Genomic DNA, 25,167 nt, shown 5'->3' on the forward strand with positions numbered 1-25,167 from the left:
GTCTTTTCTGTGTAGTTTTTTTTTTTCTTTTTTGTTTTTAGCCCAACGAAGGTCAGGTGTATTGTTACTAAGGTTGTTGCATGACAAATGTGCCTTTCCACATGCGTTTGGATAAAGACGTGCTCTGTGGTTGTGTTTAGTGTTGGGAGAGTTCTGACTATTCTCTGTTTGGCTCATAAATCTAGCTAAGGTATGATTATCTTGTAAAAGGCTGGAACACACACATACACACACACGAACGAAGGTTAGTTGCTTTCTTGCCAAGGCCTTGTTTGTTTCACATTATTTTTTTGTATTAAACAAATCTTAATAACGAACATGCTTTGCATGACTCAATTAACACTACATTCTCAATGTCATAACGTCAACATAGTTTAACTCACTTTGGAAATGAACTGTTCATCATATGTACATTTCAACATTCTTTGTGATGGTTACAGGAAAAGTGCATTAGGTGACATTTCAGCTCTTCCTTCCTGAAGTATGTCACAATGTTTGATCACTGCAAGGCAGATCTGCACCTAAATGTCTTTAAACAATCTCTAAACATCAGTAATTATGTTCTGAGAATGACCCCAAAACATATTTGGACAGTTATTGTAAGTCACACTTGCAAATATGTGAATGTCATTGTATTAGAAAATAATATATCCAACCAAGTGGCCTCTGCAAACAAATGATACTAGTGCCTTTTTCAGAACTAACTATACTTTTCTGAGCCATTTTTAAAATAATTTGACCAACCAGGGATTTTTAGTGGATATACACGTGTCCCAACAGAGTAAGCATGTTCTATTAGCATTTGATAACCAAAAGGTGTCACAAATACATTTTGTCTTCTTTTTGAACAGTATATTTTGTATTTAAAACATTTTGGGTCAGATGTGGTCAGAAAAGTGTGCTAGTGTTATCTTTATTTAAAATAAATGCCTCTTGGTTGCATATTTCATTATCTAATACAGTACAATGGCATTCATAATTTTTAAGTGTGGCTTAAGTGTCTAAATGCTTTTTGGGCAGATAGTAATGAGACTTCAAACACACCTTTCAGATGTGTTTACTAAACAAAAGAACCAGGAAGATGATCCAGACAGGCTAATAATGTACTAATGCCATTCACCCCTTCTGGGGCATGGAACGTCGACATGTGATCTCAAACCAACTCTGTCCTGGAATATCTTCTCTAGCTGATTCCATGTATATCCCATCTTCTTGGTGTCTGCCTCAATGTCCCGTCTCCAGGTGTTTCTTGGTCGGCCTTGTTTTCTTTTGCCTTGGGAATTCCAGGTCAGAGTTTGTCTTGTGATGTTAGAGGTAGATTTTTAAAGTGTATGGCCTATCCACCCCCAACGTCATTTAATGGTTTCAGCATCTATAGGCATCTAGTTTGATCTCTGTCAGAGGTTGTCATTGCTGTAGGGCTTTACTGGTTGTTTAGATCAGTGTTACTATCAGAAATAATTAATAATTATTTCTTTAGTTATTAATTAATATTTAAATTAATTAATTGAATCTAACTCATTAAAACCTCATATGGGACTCCAGTAAATGTAGTGCGCTACGTTTAGGAGCGGGTTTGGTTATTAGCAATAATTAATAATTATCAAAGACAATTATTAATTATTAAAATCAATAGAACATTGATGAGAATCAATGTTAGCTTTTTCTAATCCTTTAAAACAACAATTATCAAAGATAATTGTTAACGTCGATGAAACATTAATTCAAATTAACACTAGCTTATTGATCATTCACATTCAACAATCATCAAAGATAATTATCAATTATTAAAAATCAACAGAATATTAATAAGGATTAACATTGACGGGGCACCACCCTGGAATCAGGGACTAATAACCAAATAGTAAAACAGTCTCAATATTAGATTGTTTTCTTAGGAAAATCGACATCCGAAGAATATCGATTTTCGGGAAAAAAACAATGAATGAAGGCTTGAATCTGAGCACTGACATCCCATCAGCATGACACAGGCGTATGCAAAACAAACCAAAACACTTCTCTTTGTAATATAAACAAAGTTTATTTATGCAGTAATATCAATTAATAATTAATACAATGCAGTCAATAAACTTCCAACTTCAAACTACAAACTAAACAGTGATATGATTAGATATGGAAATCAAAATAATCCTATAACACATGAGGGTGTGTGTGTGTGTGTGTGTGTGTGTGTGTGTGTGTGTGTGTGTGTGTGTGTGTAAGGAGGGACGCACACAAAATGGCGGACGTGACTCTCGTGGAGAGTATGTCACGCGAGACTTCCGGCCAGGGAATATGACCGTGAATGTGGGCGGAGAGAAACCAGTCAATGGCGTCTACCAGTTACCGTGTGTATCCGTGATATTGTACGATAGCTTAGGGACAATGCTGAGCTTTACCACGAAGCTATCTACGAGCCAAAAATGTGTGCCAGAATGTTTGTGAGGGGTCGCGCATGTGTGTGTGTGTGTGTGTGGTGTGTGTGTGTGGTTAGTACGAGAGAGAGAGAAAGAGAGAATAAAGTGACGGCCCTAAAGCCGATTTTGCAATCGTGGGAGAGAAAGCAGCTGTTAGTTTATCGCTCAGAGACCCTGCGTTCTTTGACTCTTTAATGGATAAACTCAGTTTGCTGGTCTCACCCACGATGGCGCAAATGCACAACAGTCCAGATTGGTTGGACCACAATACAGCAAAACAAATTTGTGATAATTAATACCCTGAGTATTAATAATGAGCGGACATGGCGGTCCGTAAACTGTACAAGCAAAAACCTTGAAACACAAGAATAACACACTATAATATTCTATCTCTGCCCAGACATAAACCTCTTACTTGAATCGCATGAGGATGCAGAATGTGTGTTCATCCGTCCTTTAACTTAGACTCGGTTCCTCGAGGCTCGGGTGATGACGGGAGGCCGTTTCCTTGCTCTGTCGACTGCTGATTCTCGGCAGGCTGGCGGAGAAATCAGAAATGTCGACTTGATTGAAGATGGAAGAGATATCTTTAATCTCTTCACTTCTGCAGGCAAACGGATGAAGATGCGGATTGCTTGGTGGTCTCCTTCGGATCCTCTAGAGTGTTCAGTTGAACACAAAGTAATCTCAACTCGTCCAGCGAGATTGTATGGCCACAGTTACAAGTCGGACATTACTTCCTTGTGCCACGAGGTTGCACCTGAAAGCAGCGATGAGCTGCGTCTATACACTGCGAACAAAGTTGCTGGAAGCAAATCCCGGAAGCATTTCAGAGGTATTTCTACTCCTGATGATGTCATGGTTTGAAGGACGTTCTGTTGTGTGCCTCATCCAATAGGAGTTGAGAGTTTGATCCTTTAGTGAGCAAGGCTTCATGGGATTTGTAGTCTGTTTTGGACTCCCTTTGTTTGATTTTGGCACGATTTTTATCAGTAAGATTTACGACTTGGTATGTGGGGGCTTGAGTTAGGTTTTTTCGACTGTGTTAGGCCTGCCTTTGTCTTCTATCTGAATACATGAGGCCCAACATTGCTGATGGTGTTAGGCCAACGTACCTGAAGGATCCTCTGTAGGCATATTTTAACAAAGGTTTGCAGCTTCTTGGTGGGTTATACTTTTGTCTTCCACATCTCGGCTCCATACAGCAGAACTGACTTCATGTTGGTGTTAAAAATTGTTATCTTGGTTTGAAGAGTCAACTCCTTGGAGCTCCAAATTTTCTTCAACTGCATAAATGCTGCTTGTCCTTTGCATATTCAGGCCCTGACATTGGCATCCGTGCCTTCCTGTTTGCCAATGACACTGCCCTGGTAGGTGAATGTTTCTACTTCTTCCAATGCATCACATTGAAGGTGAATTGAGTCTGTGTTGGTTTTATTATTTTTGTCTTATCTTTGTTGATGTTTAGACCAACTTTGGTAGAAATGGCTGCCACGCTGTTGATCTTCTCCTGCATCTGTTGATATGTGTGGGACAATAAGGCAAGGTCATCCATGAATTCTAGATCATCAAGTTGCATCCAGGGGGTCCACTGGATTCCATTTCTTATTTGTGCAGTTGATGACTTCATGATCCAATCTATTGCCAGCAGGAACAAAAATGGTGATAGTAGACATCCTTGCCTTACCTCGGTCCTCGCTTCAAATGCTCCCCCAATGCAAGACCCTGCACGTCAACACTTCATAGGAGTTCTTGATGATTTTTACAATCTTTTCAGGCACATCAATACTGTCAAATGCCTTTTTATAGTCATTAAAATTGATGTAAAGTGGGGAATTCCATTCTGCCGACTGCTTTGTGATGATCTGCAGTGTTGAAATCTGGTCTGTGCAGGATCTATCTTTCCGAAATCCAACTTGCTGATCAGGTATCCTTTTTTTCAGTCTGATGGCACTTGCTCATCTTCCCAGATCTTCTTAAAGAGGGGGTAGAGCATGTCCACTGTGGTCTCTATGTCAGCCTTTAATGCTTCTGCAGGGATACTGTTTGGACCAGCTGCATTTCCATTCTGGTGGGTTGGGCTGAACGGTCTATTCAGTAGTTCTTCAAAGTGCTCCACCCATCTGTTCCATTGCTGTTGTTCTCCCATAATCTGTCTCCCATCCTTGTCCTTAAGGGTTTTGTCAGGTCTGCAGTACTTCCCTGATAACATTTTAGTGATGTCGTACAGGTCTCTCATTCTTCCAGCTCTTGTTGCTAGTTCTGCCTCTGCCGCCAGCCTATCTAATGTAGTTCCTGTTGTCTGTTCAAATGATTATCTTGGCTCTCCTGTTAGCTGCTGTGTACTCTTCCTGTGCTTTTGCTTTCTCAGCTCTTGTGCAGCTATTGTTGACTGCTGCCTTTTCTCTTTCTTCTCCTTTCTAGAAGAATTTGTTGTAATCCACTCTTTGTGATGTTATTTTCTGGGTCCAAGAGCTTCCTGGCATGCTAATACTAGTGACTCCTTGATTCTTGCCAATCTTATATTTACAGTTTCTTCTTCCTCCATCAATTCTTGAAGCACCTGGAACTTATTACTGACTGTCACTCTATATTCTTCTAATTTCTGTGGCTCTTTTAACCTTAGTTTAAGTTTCAGTCTTGCCACAACTAGGTGGTGGTCCGAGGCTATGTCTGCTCCTCTCATTGTTCTCACATCCTGGAGGGATCTTGTAAACCTTTTGCTAAAACAGATGTGGTCTATCTGGTTCTCTACATTTTGTTCATGTCACCAAGTCCATGCTTACCCATCACTTCCTTATACCCAGTATTGTCCCTTCCCACCTTGTCGTTAAAATGCCCCATTAGGATGTTGATGTCTCTGTCGGGGCAGGTCTCAAGGACTGATTGCAGTCTGTTGTAGAACTGGTCTTCCTCATTACTGTCGTTGGTTGGTGCAAAGCACTGAATGAAATGTATCTTGATTTTCTTATTCTTGGTCCAGAATGATGCTCTAATAATTCTAGGTCTCTTGGCTTCCCATCCAATGGGTGCCTTCTGTGCTGTTCTTGACAACATCGTGCCACTCCCTGGGTGTGTGGGGCATTATTCTCTTCCTAATGGCCTGAATATAGCATCATCTCTCCAGTGTTCAGGTTACCTCAATCCGGGTGGTGGAGGACAAGTCCTAGTTGCTCCGCTTCTGAGACCGTCAATCTGCACATCTTAACATGTGGCTAGCTGTGCATGACACCACGGAGACTCACAGCACGTGGAGACTCATGCTACTCTCTGCGATCCACACACAACTTACCACGCACTCCACTGAGAGCGAGAACCCATAATCATGACCACGAGGAGGTTACCCAGGTGTGGTAGTCAGCGTCAATACTTGCTGAGCTACCCAGGCCCCCCATAGATGAGTAGTCTTGATCACTTGTAGGCATTTTTGTAGCTGTTTTTTTTTTTTATGGTATAGGGTAGCTGACTTCATGCCCAACTCTCCTCTTTTCTCATCTGGCAACGGCAGAGATCCTCAGTAATGTAACTGTCTAAAACTCTGGAGGAACCAAGACAATCTTTTATTACGACCAAAATTAAGAAAAAAACTTTTGCTGAGTAATGTAACTGTCTAATACTTTTTTCTTAATTTTGGTTGTAATAAATGATTGTCTTGGTTCCTCCTGTGTTATCTTCCTCATCTTAAACATCTTAAGTTGTTTTTACTTGTCACTGTCAACTTTCCTGTATGAAAAAAATCACAAATGAAGATGAATTCAGTTTTGATTTTTTTTTTCTTCTAGACAGCAGTGAGATTAAATGTAGAGCAAATGGAGACTCTTGCTTAAGTTTCTTGGTTCTTATATTTTTTTTACCCTGAGAAAAGGACCCCAGTTGTCTCACATGAGTCTCCTCTAGAGTTTCAACAGAGAGCTCAACAATCAAAAAGTCTGCAATCAAAAGTCAGAGATTTACATATGAACTCAAACATTTCTCATCAAATATCTCCAAGAAGAAATGATCTAAGATCTGCTATCCACATTCATAGCTCTATAATTTTTACTGTATTTAAAAAATGTACTCATTTGTGTCTATTTTTTCTCCTGAGGCATTTTAGGAGAAATATCCAAGACAAAGTTGATACTTAAATGATACATGATGACTCAATTGAGTTATACAAATGAATTTAAGTTTGGGTTTAAGTTTGTTTCATTTTGAGTTTAAGTTTTGGTCTGAGTTTGAGTTTGGGTTTAAGGTTAAGGATAAAAAACATTAACTAATATAACAGTTTTTCAAAGACACTGGCAACACAATTTGCATTTGATACAAACCTTGACTTGGGTTTAGGTTTAAGTTTGGGTTTGAGATTGGGCTTGGGTATGAGTTTGAGATTTTGGGGGTGGGGAGATGAGTTTTAGTTTGGGTATTAGTCAAAGATTTTGTTTGAGTTTGGGTATGAATTTGAGATTTGGTTTGGGTTTGTATCAGAGTCTGGGTTTGAAGTTAAAACAATACGTTTTATTTAACCCTGTGGCCTGTTACACAAAGATGGTTTCAGTGGCTATCCAGGTAAGTTTGAGTTTGGCTTTGGTTTTTCGGTCTGGTTTTTCATTGCCATAGCAATTTACGCTACATGGCTAACCTGCACAATAGCAGGTTTTATTCTGGGTTACAGATCGCAAACTGATGCTGAACCAATCAGCTGTGAGTAAAGTGACATCTGTGACGCAATAAAGCCACTCCCCCTGTATCTCTCGCTCCAAATTAAAGTGCACCTCATGGCTAAATGTCATTTAATATGATTTCATATCTAGACCTTTAAACTGGTTTTGAGATAAAATGGTTTATTTGAGAGATCGAGGAACCTTATATCTTTTGAGCAGCACATTAAAAATTTATTATTGAGTTTCTTTGCATTTCTTTACATATTGCACCTGAATGCAGTGCGTCATACTGAAAACCTTGTAAGGTTATTTTCACACTTTAAAGACACATTTATTGTGTGATGAGATTTTCCAACTTAACAAATATTACTGGTAAAATTATATTGTAGACTATCACACAGAGTAGCATGGCTTGCACTTAATTAAAATGTATTATGCTTTTAATTTAAATGAATATAAAAGCTTTTCCTTTTGAGATAAAAAAAAAAATACATTAAAATGAAAAGGCCTATATGTTCTTATTGTGAACCTATATAAATTCAATTATACATTATATTCACTTATTTTTTCAAGCAGTCCCCTCAAACTTCTGTGGCAGCAGCTGTTTCTTCATGTTGTGTACATTTTTTATTTCTTTATATTTTCATAATGTTCTCTTGATCTTCAGGGAATCAAGCTGAATTTCTCTCAAGAAGTAAAACATACAAACTCTCTCCAAGCTTTGCACATTGGCTGTTTGTTGCAAATATCACTCGTTAATGTGCATGCGCTTCAGGGTTAAGCATGAACTCAGGATAAAACTGTTGAAAATTGACAGAATGTTTATAATGAGTGTCTTGAGATCGATGAACCCGATCTAAACTGGTTTGGCTCTATCTGGTTTTGTCAACCTGAAACTTACTCTGAAAATTAAACTCTGAGTTTATTCAACTAGCCTCTGATATAATAGTTTTTGGTGACATTTGCTGCAAAATTGGCATTTGTATTTTAGTTTGGGTTTGAGTTTGAGATTGGATGTGAATTTGAATTGTCTTATAAGCCCAACCTTCATCAAGCTGTTACAGAACTGTACAAGGCTGTATATTCTTTTAATTGTGCTTTGAACTGATTTGAATTTGAGTTGGAATTATACATTTAATTAGAATTAATGTATAAAGTTCATACAGGGCCCATCTTTGCACAATACTGCACAAAGCTGTATGTTCTTTTCTTCAACAAAATATATCAGTAACCATAACCAACTCTTGTCAGTTAAGCACTCTCTTACAAGCAGTGGTCAGATTTTGATAAAACGTTCATGCAGGTCTCTGGAGAGTTACGATAGTGTTCCTAGACTAAGATGCTTCAAAGCCCTCAGTCCTGTTATTTACATTCACTACAACTCTAACACAACAGACTGTACACACCTACTCACACCAACATTACAAACGTATAAGCCAGAGAGAATATATGGATATGGAAAAGAATGGTTGTTTATGCCATTACTGAAAAAAAGGTGGAATGTTGGCAGTTACTGGAATATTTAGAGGTCTGTTTTAAAGGAGAAGTGGGAAGCTGGTAGCCAGAGGTTTGGGATTCAATCTGACGAGCTGGGAATTTAAATCTGGCTCTACGGGTGAAAAAAAAACTCTGACTGGAACATATGAAAGGAAAAGCCAGAGGCACATGGGGGGGGGGGGCTGGAAAGAGATGCAGAGACATGTGGGGGTAACTAACCTCTTCAACTCTGGGGCATTTTTGAGCTGTCGTCTGCAATTTTTCACACTCAAATTGAAAAGCAGAACACTCACACATACTGTGGACCAATAGCCAAAAATTGGTCTTATTTTTTTTATTTTTTTTTTTTGCACTAGATGGTGGCAAGTACAAGAAAACATAATTTTTTCTCTTATCACCTTCTGTCATAAAATCTGAATACATCTGAAATGTTGGTGGCACTCTAATGCATTTTAGCCCTCACAGATGTGCTCGTCCATAGACATTCAGTCTCATTTTTAGTCCCTGCACTTCAACCATTGTTTCATCGAATATCTCAGCCTCTAAGTGGACTATAAGCTCAGATCCCAGACAAGCTGAGATCCTCCCCTTTGCGATGATGTATAATGTTTTATAATCAATAATCGATAACATATATTTCCGATGATTTGTTTAGTATGTTTTTCCTTCTGGACTGCATATTTTGTTCTGGACTTCTAAAATATAAAATTGGATTATTCACACAAGCAAGCTCACATACAAGTAAACACTTGACACATGTTCATGTACACTCGCTTCAGGGTTAAGCATGAACTCAGATTCAATATCTGAGTTGACAGAGAAGGTTTATAGTAAACATACTGAGATAGCTAAAACCGATCTGGCTCTGTCTGGATTTGTCGCTTACTGTACCTAGTCGCTCATGTTTAATTGTAGGTCAATTTTTTATTTAAACAACTGAGCTGCAAGTTTAAAGTAAATCCCGAACTGACATTTAAATAAGAGTTTAAAGCAATGGAGCAACAGGATTGAAGTTAATTGAGATATCAGGATCAAAACAATGGTTTAAATGTAACCCAGGTTATTTTTAAACAAGGTTTGGTGCAACTGAATTTTCAGATAAACCTTGATTTAATCTGAGTTTGTTGAACTAGTTTTGTGAAACAGGGCTCTGGAGTTCACATGAACAGTATCCCAAATGGACACACCTAAGTTTGGAAAACTGCTTTCAAACCAACCAAAGGAACCGAAACTGGTGTCAAACGCATTTGGGTCCACACCAAAAGTTAAAGTGTGAAAGAACCCTTCTGTTCTAAGTTATCCTGTTTGAGGAACAGTGATACAACCATCCTGCTCTTCATTCATTTTCAAGCAAGTATTTCAACTCTCACTTTGATGAGGCATATATGAAGCTATTAAATGTGCACTCCTTATTTCTTAATTTGTCGTCTTGGACTTACACTGACACCTAGTGGTGTGGATGCAGCATCATTCAAACGCAATAGTTTTTACTTACTAATGCCATTATAGAAATTCACTATTCACAAAATTAACTTAATTTATGAGTAAAGGGTCCAATAACAGGGCAGTTACTGAATTAAACGAGTAGTATGTGGCTGGTCATGTGATCCTAACATAGGAGCTCCTATGAGTGGACCCTCTCCATGTAGAATAAAACAGCTTTTATAAGGTTACTGATATGACTGGAGTCTTCATCTCATGTGAATGCTCATGATTTTAAACATTTGTTTCAAAATTAAAATTAGTTTCTTTCGGAGTAAAACTTTTTAAATGAGGAAAAAATTACTGAGTGCACCTTTAAAGGGTTAGTTCACCCAAAACTGAAAATTCTCTCATGATTTACTTACCTTTAAGCCATCCCAGATGTGTATGACTTTCCTTCTTCAGCAGAACCGAAGTGAAAATCTTTATAAGCACATTTCAGCTCAGTTTGTCCATACAATGCAAGTAAATGGGTGCCATTAGACTTCTGGCTATTTGATGGTAAAAAAAAGGCATATTTAGGCAGCATAAAAGTAATCCACATGACTCCAGTTGATCAATTATTGTCTTCTGTTTGTAATTAATACTGTAATGGTAACAGCTTGCCTCTCCTACAAGAGACTTATAGAAGTACAAAGTGTAATTGAGGTCAAGGAAGGGTGTGACATACTGTAGCACACAGAAGAAGAAACCTTTTGTGAATGTATTCAAGCAACAACAAGGGCAACCACTCAGCCATTTGACAGATTTCTGCACTTTCTTTCTATCCATCCTCTCTCATTACAAAACTTTAAAGTAGGGCTGCAAATCATAATTGTCCATTATTTCCTTTAATTAGGGGCCAAGCACCGAATTTGCTGAGGCACCTATTGTTTCTGTTTCATATTATTCTGCTTCCACTCTTAAAGTCTATGGCAGCCCATAGAATAGAGGTCTGCAACCCAACGAGACGGGACCTGAAAACCCGATGGGTTTCGGGCCGGGTTCGGGTCAGTTTTTCAAGTAGGACTTTGGGTTCGGATCGGGTTTGTAATTAATGAAAAAAAGAAACAGGCCTAACGAACTTATTTAGCGCACGCGCTCTCACTCACGCGCGAATAGACGAGTTAGGGGCTGTTCACAGCAAACGTGTTTTTGTGCACGTCTGTTCTGTTTTCCCATTGTTTTCCTATGTAAACACATGCTGGATGAATGTCTTTGACTGTTGCACCATGTCTCGCTGTTTCTTCAGCGCCTCATGCAGGACCGGCCACAGTGTCAAGTTAAAAAGAACTTCAAATTTTCAAAAATGCTTGTCGAGACACCTGCATATTTACACTGTGTCTACATTGTTTTTAGCACAGGTGTCACAAAGATTCAATGTTCTGAACAAGTTCAGGCTGTAAAGAGGGGACTGTTGCATTGTTTCATATTATTCCAGATTGTTCTGCACCAAGCAAAGTTTCAGAGCATAAAAGGCAAGTCAATGCTTTTTTTCCGTTCTGCTCTGGTGTACTGTAGGGCTGCCGTGCCTTGTTAAAACTGTATGTTTACTGTTTCAATACTGTTACGAATGTTGCCTGTATGCTTACATAAAATATAGCCTATTGCAACAGTACTTGCTAGGAGAAGAAATTATAAAGATAGTGAGTGATTTCGGGTTCGGGTCGTGTTCAAGCTTATAATCTGACTGTATTGTTTGGCTGGGTAGGGTCGGGTCGGGCCACACGGTCTCAGGTAAGGGTCAGGTTCGAGTTTCATTTTAAGACCCATGCAGACCTCTAACATAGAACCTTATGTAGGAAAATGTGAAAATTCGGCACACTGATAGGGGTGGGTATGCCTCTAGTGCCACCAACATTTCAAAGTTTCACTTCGGTTTCGGCTTATAACTTTTGAAATGTAAGTACTAGAAACATAATTATTTGTAATAATTTACTTTGGGTCATGCTGAGTCCCGATGAGTAGATACATTTTTAAGCTCCACCCACAAAACAATACATTTTTCTACAATTTTTAATTTTCCGAAAACCTAATTTTCTGAAGTCCTCCTCGACTGTATGTCCGATTTGCACAAAATTTTGCATGTATCATCCAGAGAAATTTATGAGTTTCATGATGGTAGACCGTATACCGCATTAACAAATCCAATGGCACAAAACTTGGTATCATTACAAGCATGACCTCAGGTGATCTGCACAGTTTTGCCACAGTGCCCCCTCGGGTCAAGAAAATGGCTATTTTTGCCACGATTGTACCCAAAAAAAATTTTGTCACTCTGCAGGTCAGAACTAGTGAAGGCAAAATTATTACTGACAATGTAGAAAAACCAGTAACAGCATCTAAAATATACACTTAATATATTAATATACATTCTACCCTAAAATCTTTATGTTGATTAAAAAAGTTCATGGACATATGTCAACTGCCTATGAAAAAACTTGTTTCTAACCACAAATCTATAGTGTCATGTGACCTCCACTGATACCCAGTTTGCCACGGCTGGTCATTCTTCCTGTTGGCCATTTTGAATTTCATGGAAAACTTGCTTTTCAAACTCCTCCTAGGTGCTACATCCAATTTGATCGAAATTTGCCATGCATCATCTAAGGACACTCATGAGAAAAAGTAATGAAAAGTTTTTTGATTGACCAAACCGTTCTTGTGTAAAGCATAAACAGATTATATGGCAAGATGCCAAAAAGGATCTGAGGCTGTATTTCATGAACGCATTGGCGTATTGAAATGAAACTTCTTATGTGCCATTGTGACCAAGCCCTGACAATACCATTGTAAGGGGGTTTAGAGGAAAGGAGGAGGCGAGAACCGGCTTGACAACTTAAATAACAATTTATTAACCAAAAACCCAACCACAACCAAAAACACAGCACAGCTGCCTGCAATTCTCTCTCTCTCGAACTGTCGTCCCCGGCCGCCTTTATCCCTCGCGCGCCCCATCAGGCTGATTGGGGACCGGGTGTGTCTCATTCCAGCCCGGCCCCACCCTCCTCAGCTCTACACTCCTCCCGGCGTTGCCTCAGGCCGGGGAGCCCCCGGCATGACTTACATCCCCCCCACCCTTCCTCTCCGGGTGGGGGGGGCGTGCCTTATGCCCCGACTGCCGGCGGGTCCTCCCCGCCTTCCTCGACCTGGGAGGAGACAGGAGGGGAAAAAAAAACAACAACACAAAATGGCGAGGGAAAGGCCAACACGGAGCGGCAGAGAGAGAGAGAGGAGAGAGAGAAAAAGAAACTCACCGGTTCTCTGATGCGCCGTCGCGTGGTCCTCGATCACTACTCCACCCTCTCAGGCGGACTGCAGCCGCTCCTCCCCGGGTGGACCGGAGTCAGACCTCCAACCCCCAGCGGACAGAACGCCCCTCCGCGTTCCCGGCGTCCCGTGGGGACTCTCCTCCGCCCCCGGCAGCGGCTCCCTCGCTCCAGGCGGTCGGGGAGTCCCGTCCCCAATCGCCTCGCGGACGGCGGCCGTTCCCCACGTCCGGGTAGTCGGGCTACTCCGTCCCCCGTCGGACGGCAGCGGCGCTCCCCTGGGTGGACGGCAGTGTCGAGGACTCTGCGACAGGAATCCCTCCTCATTCCTGGGTTTCGGCACCAGTGTAAGGGGGTTTAGAGGAAAGGAGGAGGCGAGAACCGGCTTGACAACTTAAATAACAATTTATTAACCAAAAACCCAACCACAACCAAAAACACAGCACAGCTGCCTGCAATTCTCTCTCTCTCGAACTGTCGTCCCCGGCCACCTTTATCCCTCGCGCGCCCCATCAGGCTGATTGGGGACCGGGTGTGTCTCATTCCAGCCCGGCCCCGCCCTCCTCAGCTCTACAACCATATACATTTTGTGACAGTGCCACCTATTTGTCAAAAGTTATAAGCACGTGTATTACATTGTAAGTCATTAAACTAATGTCTTTTTCACAACTCAAAGTTATCACCAGAATTGTAAAAGGAGCCTACTAATTCAGCTAACGCAGCAGTCTACCGTCAACTATAGGCACTAGGCTGGAGAGGAAATAAAGATCTTTCTTCAGATATGTCATTGAAGAGTATATAAAAGATCTCCGGCATCACCTGCAGGATGATCGTGACATCACACCGTTCTTTTGGCAGCAGCAAATCCTTTATCTTTAGCTGTATGATTCCCTCTGCGGCAGCATACCACCATCCTTTGTATGAGATTTTAGCAGGTAACGAGATACATTTTATATTCATTTTTCTAGAATAGAATTCAAGCTTTTAAAGGTATCTTTACATAGCTGTGTTAAGCCTGCTCTGTACATGCACAAATCAGTTTTAAGTGAAAAGAATTGCTTTTAATCATTTGTTTTAAACGCTTTGGAATAGTATTTCAGCAGAAATAGAATTCTGAATTCAGTTGATCATACAATTGCTCAAGTGGTTGCTGGGGTATGCTGCCAGCTGTGCCATGCTAGTCGTCATCTAAACTGGCTAGGGTGTGCTGTCAGCTTGCGCCATGCTAGTCTTGTCTAACTAATGGGGGGAAAAAAACAACAACCTTCAAGCAGCGCAAATGTGTTGTCCAGGTGCCGCAACTCCAGCATCTATGGGTCGACACTGCAACAGTGCAAATGTGCTGTCAAAAACAACAACTAATAACTAGATAAACAAACAAACCCCAGTGGGAACACATTTTCATCACACACTAGGGATACACTGCTAGCTACACTTGACTGAAACCCACCTCACTGCAGCCCACAAGTCTGGCAGTCAGATCTGCTCATTTGGGGGAGGGATCAACTTATTTGCTTGTCTTGTCTATTTATTTTCTTTTAACGTGGTTTGGGAGATTTTATGTTTGTTCAGTAGAAGCAGCACACTTCTCTGTCAGCAGCAGCAGTGCACGGGTCCCATGCAACAGCAGCAGCATATTTACTCATGTCAAGTAGCAGCAGCAGCTGTTTGCATAGAGCAGATTTAGTCCGCCAAGACCAAGCCCATACCATGTCATATATACAGTATGTATTTATATATATATATATATATATATAATAAAATATATATGTTATACTACTCCAAGAGTTGTCCTAACTGAAATGACAAATTATGTTCAGTTAGAAAACTCTGTGGCGCAGGCTGATAGGTCACACCTTGCTACGTTAACAAATCAGAACCCCCTTTTTCCTCATCAAATTATATATAACCCACATGGCTGCAGCAGCATGGTAACACTTAGCGTTTCTCCCTCCACCACCCCAGCACCACTTGTCTAGATCTGCTCTACGGGGGGAATTTTATGTTTGTTCAGTAGAAGCAGCATGCTTCTCTGTCAGCAGCAGCAGTGCACGGGTTCCGTGCAACAGCAGCAGCATATTTACTCATGTCAAGTAGTAGCAGCAGCAGCAGCTGAATGCGTAGAGCAGATCTAGTCCGCCAAGACCAAGCTCATACCATGTCATATATATAGAATACAAAATATATGTCATACTACTCCAAGAGTTGTCCTAACTGAATTAATTTAAATTAAAAGAATTTACAAAGAATTAAAAAAATATATAAAAATAAAAAAATTGTGTGGGGCAACTGCACACCATATTTTAATGTAAGCTACACATCCAAAACAAGCTGAGAATCGTGTTTCTTAATTCATTGCCGTTTTATACAGAACATCACTAAATCAAGACTCAGCAGCATGAAAAACAAAACAATTAACAAATAATTAAAATTTTGAATACATTATCTCACAAAATCAAGCAACAGACATGTCTATTATTTGCTACAATGCTCAGCTGCTGCTGCAAAAAAAAAAAAAAAAAACATGTAAATATAATTTTTGACACAACTGCAGAAGACCTAAAAGGCATGACATAATTGACACTTTTCACTATTAATTAGTTGTTGTGGCAGCTATAATGTTGATCACTCATTTGATTAATTGGGTGAGAGCAATACTTTTGAGTATTTAAGTGTCTTTTCTTTACAAAATCAGATTTGAATTAATTATGGTTGTTTTATTTTAGTAAAATGCATTTCCTAGGGTCAAGGAGGTGTGCAGGGAAATGACTACTGTTATGCTACCTTCATGTGCTTGAATTAATGTTAATACAAATTTCCTACTGGAAAGCTGCTCATGAATGTTCTCTCAAGTCATAATTATGACTGGTAGCTAAAATCATTTTGATACCCGAATTTCCAAGTTGGGAGCATACAGAAACTAGCAACATGATGGCATGCACATACCATACCTTGTTATCACATTTCGGTCATAAACATTAGCGTATATCAGAAACCATTTGATGCATATTGTACATGTTTTATGCACAAAATAGCCTTTATTTGACCAAAATGTTCTTTATATATTACAATGTCAGAATAAGGAGTTCTCCACTAAATATGCAAGAATGAACCTGGCGTCCTCCATGTTTCTTTTTCTTTCCAACAACAAAGCACTTGAAAGTGACATGCTCGTAGTTATGACTTTAGAAGTGGGAAGTAATTCAGATAGCATGTTAAAGCAGAATTATATAGTTTTTGATTTGGTGAGATGAGCTCGTAAGAACATGATCAACTGTGACATCCATATCCATTCAAATTTCCCATTGTTATCTCACATTTACAAAGGAGAGTTAATCTTTTGATTAACATTTACTGCAAGCAAAAGCCACCTGTGTATATGCATAAACTTTTGAAGACTGTGTAGGAGGACATTGTAATGGTTATGTTATACTCTCCAGATGACTTTAAAGGCTACAGTAATGGGTTCACTGTTATGCAACAGTTATGTCAAACCGGTTTTATTTCTTCTATTTTATTTGTTGCTAATCTCTTCAACAAAAGCACTGGACATGGACAAACATTGGAAAGACAAAAAGTGTAATACTTGTATTTTTTGTGTCATTTTCTGTAGACCAGGTGACCAGAAACTTTTACTTGACTCCATTTATATAATTTAAATTTGTAATTTATTAGTTAATATATATATCACTTAAAAATATTATAGAATAGATGCTTTGGATAAGCAACTTAAAACATATGCTTGATAAAAATTAAACAAAAATTAAAAATAGACATGAAGCATTTTATGGTACATTTTGGTCTGTTCTCACCCTAAATTGATTAGATCGCTTTAGAAGACATGGAATAAACCACTGGAGTCTTATGGATTACTTTCATGATGCCTTTATGTGTTTGGTCTTTGTCATCTTCTTTGTTTTGAAATTATCGCACATTATATCCTGGAGGCAGACAAGAACCAACACACATACGGAATTGTAATTGATGGGTTTTCAAAACATAAAATACATGAAATATTCCAACATATAATGTTCTAGTCCATAAATAAATGATCTATAAAAGCCGCTGTAAAAATCAGCACAACAGTAATTGGGCATAAATGAACATAAATAGTCTTTTAAATAAAAGACAGATAAGAGTTTCTTTTGCAGACGCTTTTATCCAAAGTGATTTACAAGTTAGGAGTAGTACAACACAAGTGATTCAACTTAAGATGATAACATTAGAAGTTCCAAAGAAGAGAAAAAATGATTTGTTGGCTCTACAACCATAACGTAAGAAAATAAATAGTTTCTACTCAGAAACATATTTATAACATTTTTAGCTTTACTTAATTTGCATTAATGTGTACAGCACACAATTATAAGGTAAACTTGGAGTGATGCATAAAGCTCTTTTTAGTATTACTGATGTTTTACTGTAATTTGTTGTTTTGTGTTGTGATTAGTGTTCCCTTTGCTGAAGTTGGATCCTGTTCAATCCATGTAATTATTCATAGCGCATGTGATTGTGTGTAGCTGAAGTACAGCTTTATCTGCACTTCTTTTGGGAATCAATTGTTTAATGACTGACCTCAATCATTGTTTTCTTTCGAGCCAATTAAACTAGGTAGACACAATCATTGTAAAGTTAATTTGAAACAATATGCTTGTTCATTTGTTGTTTAATCTTATTCGTTTGTGTATATTTAACAAAGATTTTTTAGTTATGCTGACATTAAATGACCATAATTTGAATTTACTTAAAAAGTGTGATGCTCAAATGCTACATATATATTTTAAGTAATTTTTTTTTTTTTTTTTTTTTTTTTCAGTGTAGGAATAGTCGGTTTTCAAGAGTTTTTTTGGAGATTGTGAGTTACACAACTGTTGAAGAAAAGTATGGAAGATAATTCTGAGTGTGATTAAACAGGCACAATTTGCTCATATATCGCAGATGCGGGGAAAAAATTGTAATATAAAAAATTGCACACCATTTGGCATTAGCTCTATTGTGTTAACGCTTACCTGATGCAACCTGTGCTCATATTAGATCTACTGCCAGAGAAATAGAACATTCTATTACAAAAAACACATTAATATTCACATCACAGTAACACAAGTTTAAAGACAGCAGAACTGATGATCAGATAAAAACAAAAAATGTTGGTTGAGCCCTGAAGGCTATCCTGTGCACACCTGGAGAAAACTTGGAAGAATTTCAAACTTCATGTCTTTATTCTGATTATTAAAAAAAATAATAATCATTAAACAAAATACAGAACATGTATAAGTAGGAAAATTATCTTTCATCCTATCACTTCACAGACACACAGGTCACATGACACGATTTGTGGTTAGAAAGAGGTTTTTTTCATAGGTAGTTATATAAAAGGGAAAGTGTCTCAATTATCTCTCAATTATTATGGTCATAAAAATTGCATACATAATAATCACAAAAGAATTGCAAAATGCTGTTTAAAATAGTTTTAGATGGAGTATTGCGTCACGCCAATGGACAATTTTCCAAACATATTGCATGTTAACTACCTGTTTGCAGTATGTGTTTCCTAATCCAACACAGCAGAAATTCCATGAAACTGACAAGTAGGATCAGCAGTATGAATGTGGCAGTATCATGCCAAATTTGTGTTTAATTCATACTCTGAATAAAGGCAAGGCATTATTATGAAGCATACCATTGTAAAAAAAAATTCCACTTTAGGAGATATTCTCTTTAAAACTCAGCTGAAGGATTAAGGGAGGACAGATACTAATGACATGTTTAAATAGGGATTGTATCTGATCTTGTAAATTCACAGAAATAAACATGTCTTTTAATATATTTTCTCTGGAACAGACAGACATTCTACTCAACACTTTTCCTTAACATAACAGCCTTAATATACTAAGCATAAAAAGAAGTTTAGAAACGTAAGAAAAAATATTCTAACATTCATTTTAGACTATGCTCATAGGAGATGCTTTCTAAACTTAACAAAATAAATTCCTTTATTTCTTTGCTGAAACATTCTTATTTGGTTCCATAGAAATTTTAAATGCTACAAAATTCCAGTATTTTCCATTCCATTCCATGCGAACCTTAAACACATGGGTGAGTTTTCCTTTGGAATACGGGGGTTGCCAAAGATTCACATGTTTATGTGTACACCTGGATTCTTGCTGCTTCTTGTTTCCTCTGCTTAGAGTACATCTGCTCCTAAAAGATGCAGGTTGACTCAAAGTGTCTTTATATTGGCAGACTTTAACCATTGCTACCTAAGCCAAAGCTTGCACCTGGATTTAAAAAAAGGTAACAGAGGACAAGGAGTCTGTCTTTTAAGAAAAAAAAAAAAAAAGTTTAGAATAGTTTCTAGTTTTAGAATTTAAGCTTTTTAGAGATGTGCTTGCCTTTGCAAAACTCAGCTCCATGACGCTAGGATGTTGTGGGTGGTTGCCAGGGCATTGTTATGTGGTTTCTAAGGTGTTCTGAGTGTTTCAATGCAGTTGCACCAGTAACAAATAGGGATGTCCGGTTCATGAACAAATTGTTTTTTAAACCGGTTCATTTCAGTGAACGAGTTGAACCAGTTCACCAAATCGGACTGAATCATTTGAAACAGTTTGCGTCTCGAGTCAACACTGATCCACAAGTTGCTCCATCTTAACCTGTCTCTTGGACGTGCCTGACACTAATACTCAAAATGAGCTGATAACTGGGAGTAATATGATCCTAGATCTGGTGATATCTGCTTTTTCTAACTCTTCTTTGCAATGAACCGCTCCAACTAGTTCACAAATTGGACTGAACACCCCGGTCGCAACAGTTCTCATGTCAACAGTACAATGAACTGAGAACTCCCGCAGCAACCTAACACCTTCACCTATCCATAAATGTAAACCTAACCATAATAAGAAAGATTCTTAAACATTTTGTAAAATCATTAAATATACAGGAAATTAAAAGTTATTTTGAAACAATCATACCGCCGTATCACTAGGTGGTGACAGTGAGGAGAAATGTAATGAAAATGAAGAGGAGAAGAAGCTTGCAGTATGCTAAGCTAATAGGCTAACCGATTAGTTTGTTAGCTAACTGGAGAAAACAGAGCAGAGAAATGTTTATTTGATAATTTATATCTTTTTTATATATATATATATATATATATATATATAATTGTACAAGCAGAAATTGTACAAACACCTTCAGGAATACAGTAAAGAGCACTTCCACAAAAGTTTAGTTTACCATTTATATCTTTAGTTTAATAATATGATATGTGGCATATAATTTAAAAGTTATTCTTTGTCATATTTAAAGATTTAAAGGATTAGTTCAGCCAAAAATGATAATTCTCTCATGATTTACTCACCTCTAAGCCATCCCAGATATCTTTCCTTCTTCAGCAGAACCGAAATGAAGGTTTTACAAGCACATTTCAGCTCTGTTTGACTATTCAATGAAAGCGAATGGGTGCCAGCTGTTTAATGGTCCAAAAGGCATATTTAGGCAGCATAAAAGTTATCCACAAGATTCCAGTCGATCAATGAATGTCTTCTGAAGCAAATTGATAGGTTTGTGAAAAATAAATTGATAATTAAAACATTATTAACTTTTTAAAAACGCTTCCTGATATCAGTTGACGCATCACGGAGCTGTCATGTGACATAGGCGCAATGGCACGTTCATGCGAGAAGTCGGAAGCACATGCTTTGTTTACAACAGAGGAACGAACGTCATGTGAGAGCTAGGTCATTTCAAACAGCAATATAGCATTGGGAGGAAGCAACGATTTAAAGTTAAAAACATTTTCGTTATTGATTTGTTTCTTACACAAACCTATCGATTTGCTTCAGAAGGCATTTATTGATTGAGTCGTGTGGATTACTTTTATGCTGCCTAAATATGCCTTTTGGACCATCAAATAGCCAGCAGTCTAATGGCACCCATTTGCTTTCATTGTATGGATAAAACAGAGCTGAAATGTGCTTATAAAAATCTTCATTTTGGTTCTGCTGAAAAAGGAAAGACATACACATCTGGGATGGCTTAAAGGTGAGTAAATCATGAGAGAATTAACATTTTTGGGTGAACTAATCCTTTAAGAGAATATGAATAACATAGCGATTGCATAGGATTTTGAAAGTTCTTGTAGTCAACAGAATCGCTTTATGATCCAAGGGGGGTGTTACGTGTAGTGTTGATGAAGTGTCATGAAGTGGGTGTTCCATGTAGTCTTGCTGAACACAGGCAGATACACTTGGATCTTTCGGATGTGTGTGTTCGACATCCTAAAAACTGATGAACTGATGATACTGAGCATGCATGTCATGTGATTAAGGAGGGCGAAATGTATGTTTCTGAACCATGTATTTTGCTGAACAGCAGAAAGTGTAAAAATAAAACATACTGGAAATATGTTTATGACTTGATTGTATTACCGTTTTATCAACAGATGATTTTTCACCACAAATGTTTGTCAGAAGTTTGCAGCTCTTCGCCGGTACTGTTGAACCTCCGGCAAACCTTTGGCAACAATGAACAATTTGCTGCAAGTTTGACGCAAAGCTCATGGGTAGATTTATTAAACAACATTTTTATTAAAACATGCAAAAACCTTTCAGTCGAGAGATTTAAATGAATTGTACTATTGAGTATTCTGCATGCAGATTATATTTAACATTGTTATGAGCTGGAATATTTATTTTTTATTTTTTTTATTTTTTTAAAGGGTGAATTGACGAAGACTAGTGTATTCACTTTATATGTTTTTGACACATAACATCAATGTTTGTACATCAGTGTCTGCATTGGGTGCTTTAGGTGTAAAACTTTAATGTAGGAAATGTATCCAAAAGGTAATCAATATTTGTCATTTGTATTAAAAGTGCAGGATCACTGAATGAAACACTGATGAAAATAAACACCCTTATTATTATAATATAAATTGAATAAAATATATTAATCAGCAAAATGCGCTTACATATGGCTTTACTTTAATGTGTTTGAGCGTGTATTCCACAATGCCGGGTTTGATAGCATTATGTACAAGTGATGTAATTACGTGATGACGTAAAAGAAATGTTGAATCATTTTTTGAACTGGTTCATGGATTGAACCATGTGAAAGAACCAGTTTGTGGAAAAGAATTGGACTTCCCATCACTAGTTACAAATGCTGCCTATGACACAGTTACCAAGGTGTTATGAAGCATATTTATGGTGCTTATTTAAGATGTAAAAAAAAACTGAATATAAACAATAAAGCTTTTATGCCCCACTCCAATCCAAAACAGAAGCAGATCCTGCTAAACTGCCTTGAGAGTCTAAAGGGGAAATTGCTGCAGGCAACACCTCCAGATGAGCCCCAGCACGGTTGGACTGCAGCATGCAGCCACAGCATGGACCCCTACTGATGGCCCCTCTGCCCTAAAGAGAACAAAGGGCCGCTGCACGCTTGTATACGGATTGCTTTAAATTGAGCACAGATGTCAAACACTTTGCGAGAGGCCACAAATCCTCTTTTATGGCCACATAAATTTATCAAGACCTGTGTGTTTGAAGTGATGGTGAGAAACATGCGTTACATAGCTGACATACGGCTGCACTTTGAAGTTCATCTGCGATTAATCCTGATATCTTTAAAAGCTTTTCTGATAAAATCAATGACTTGATTTACACCCTGGTTTTGGCAAGAGTTTTGTTATTTCTGTGAAAAATAAGATTTCTTGTCAGAACTGATAGAAGATTAGGCAAACGCCGGATTCACACATACTCTGTAAGCGGGGTGTGAGCAAGGCGTGAGCAACGTGTTGCATTTGGGCTTTCACATTGGCCGCGTTTCTTTTCTACAGCAATGGCGGGAAGTCACTTGCACTTGTTTATCAGCATGCTTGGTCGTGATTGGTTAATATATCAAAGTGTCTTTCAAGGCAAGTCAGTCCACTCTGCAGTCAACTTTGGAACGCTCTCAAGCAGGCTAGGCAGCTCTTTCATTGTAAACAAGTGGCATAAATGTACAGCTCCTATCTACTTGAATGGGAAAATAAATTACCAAAACAGTTGGTCATAATTACGATCAAAGAACATATTTAAAATCAGCAGTAAATCTGACAACAAAAGTATCATAAATTGTGCTGATTTACCTCAGATTACGCTAAAAACATTTTTTTAGGCTGGATCAGCTAATGCGCATGCACGTTCTTGAGTTGATTGACAAGCCATGTCTTTATCTAAAAGGTGATTGGCTCTTTTACCTGTAAGTCAGGCATTCCAATTTCTCCCATTCATTTTAATACCAGTGGTCTGTCTCTTCTAAACTGTCTCTGTTCAGATAACACATGCAAAAGTCCTGCAGTTTATTTATTTATTATTTCCTTTAATTAGTTATTTTGTTTTTGCATGTATGCGGACATATAAATTGCAGTGTGCTGTAGATTTGGTTTAAATAATTTTTATTTGCTTTTGTTTCTTTTCTATAATCTCCTGATTATTTTAGTTTTCTACTGCACCCACAGCAGGCTCACGCTGAGTCCAGCGGCAAAAATAGGCCTGGCGCCAAAACTATCTGTTCACTGCCGCGTATTGGATGCTTCTGGGATGCTTCACTTCGTGACACATGCTTGAATGTAAAGGGTGCAATCTGTTAACATGGGCGCCGAAACGAAAATGCGCTGCTCACGCCCTGCTCAAGCCCTGTTCAAGAAGGATATGTGAAACCGCCGTAATACAACAGTATTTGGAGCTTGCTAGTAGTGTTTACCAAGTAGTAGACCAAGCTTTAACTAAAAAAATATATATTTGAATATACTACTGATATTGATTATTTATACATGTATAAAGCATTTAAAGATTAATATTTAATACTTAAGATTAAACAACACAAGAAAACTGTGCTGAAAATGTCTCAGTTACTTGGTAACCTCAGTTCCCTGAAAAGAAGAAATGATATGCTGCGTCAGTAGCTGACGCTATGGGAGCTCCTCTTAGGAGTACTTTGAATCCCTATTCAAACACGGCAATTACATAGGTGTTGGCATATATATACTGTACATATTGGCATATACCATAACGCCATGCTCCTGATTTACATGCATGTGACAATGCCTACTAGCCAATAGGGTAGTAAAACGTATTAAAATTACTCCCCCCTCGTATTGAAAAATAGAACGGAAGAGGGATAAGAAATAAACCAATTATGGTAATAGTATAACAATAGCCTCTTTTCCACCATCGGGCCGAACTGTTCTTGTTGCGAAACCGTTCTATTCTGTGCCGATCCAGGCCAGCTGGCACAGTTACGGATTTTTTTCCACTGTGGTGCTGAAAACAGACTTCAAATGTACACAAGAAATACATCAGTTTGGTAACACAAGAGTTTAAGGACCACATGAGAAGTGTTGACTTTGCCCAAATAGTGCGTTAGCCAGCTACAAAGAAAAAAATGAGTAACCTTGGCAACTGAAAGATGACCAATCGTGAGTCGTGAAATCACTACAGGCATTCCACCAGCACAGTTGAGCACGATTGTCTAACCGTGCTGAGAAATCCGGGCCGAGAATGGTTTCTAATTGTGCCGTGCCGAATCGTGCCCAGGTGGAAAAGCTACTGTAACCATTCCTCACCGTGCTCAGAACCGTTCGGCCCGATGGTGGAAAGAGACTATTGACACTAGCCATTCTGGGAATGGAACATTGCATGAATAGCTCTGCTTCACACATAGTGGGAAGAGAAGAGGAAAAAACAGTCCTAGACCATTAAGCGAGCACAATGGCCTCCACTATTCAGTGGTAAATTCTTTGCTTTGAGACACCAAACCTTTTGAATGAGTATGCATAAGATTACCACCTCTAATAGCTCAAACGGGGAACCCGTATGTACATTTTATACTTGCACGAAGCCA

At 38.4% G+C, this 25,167-nt stretch overlaps 1 pseudogene; it reads right to left on the reverse strand.

Moving 5' to 3' along the window:
- Window positions 1–25,167, reverse strand: part of LOC127425754 (uncharacterized) — a 29,668-nt pseudogene that overhangs the window by 672 nt on the left and 3,829 nt on the right.

Source organism: Myxocyprinus asiaticus, chromosome 34 (genome assembly GCF_019703515.2).
Source record: "Myxocyprinus asiaticus isolate MX2 ecotype Aquarium Trade chromosome 34, UBuf_Myxa_2, whole genome shotgun sequence".
In the NCBI taxonomy this organism is placed as follows: domain Eukaryota; kingdom Metazoa; phylum Chordata; class Actinopteri; order Cypriniformes; family Catostomidae; genus Myxocyprinus; species Myxocyprinus asiaticus.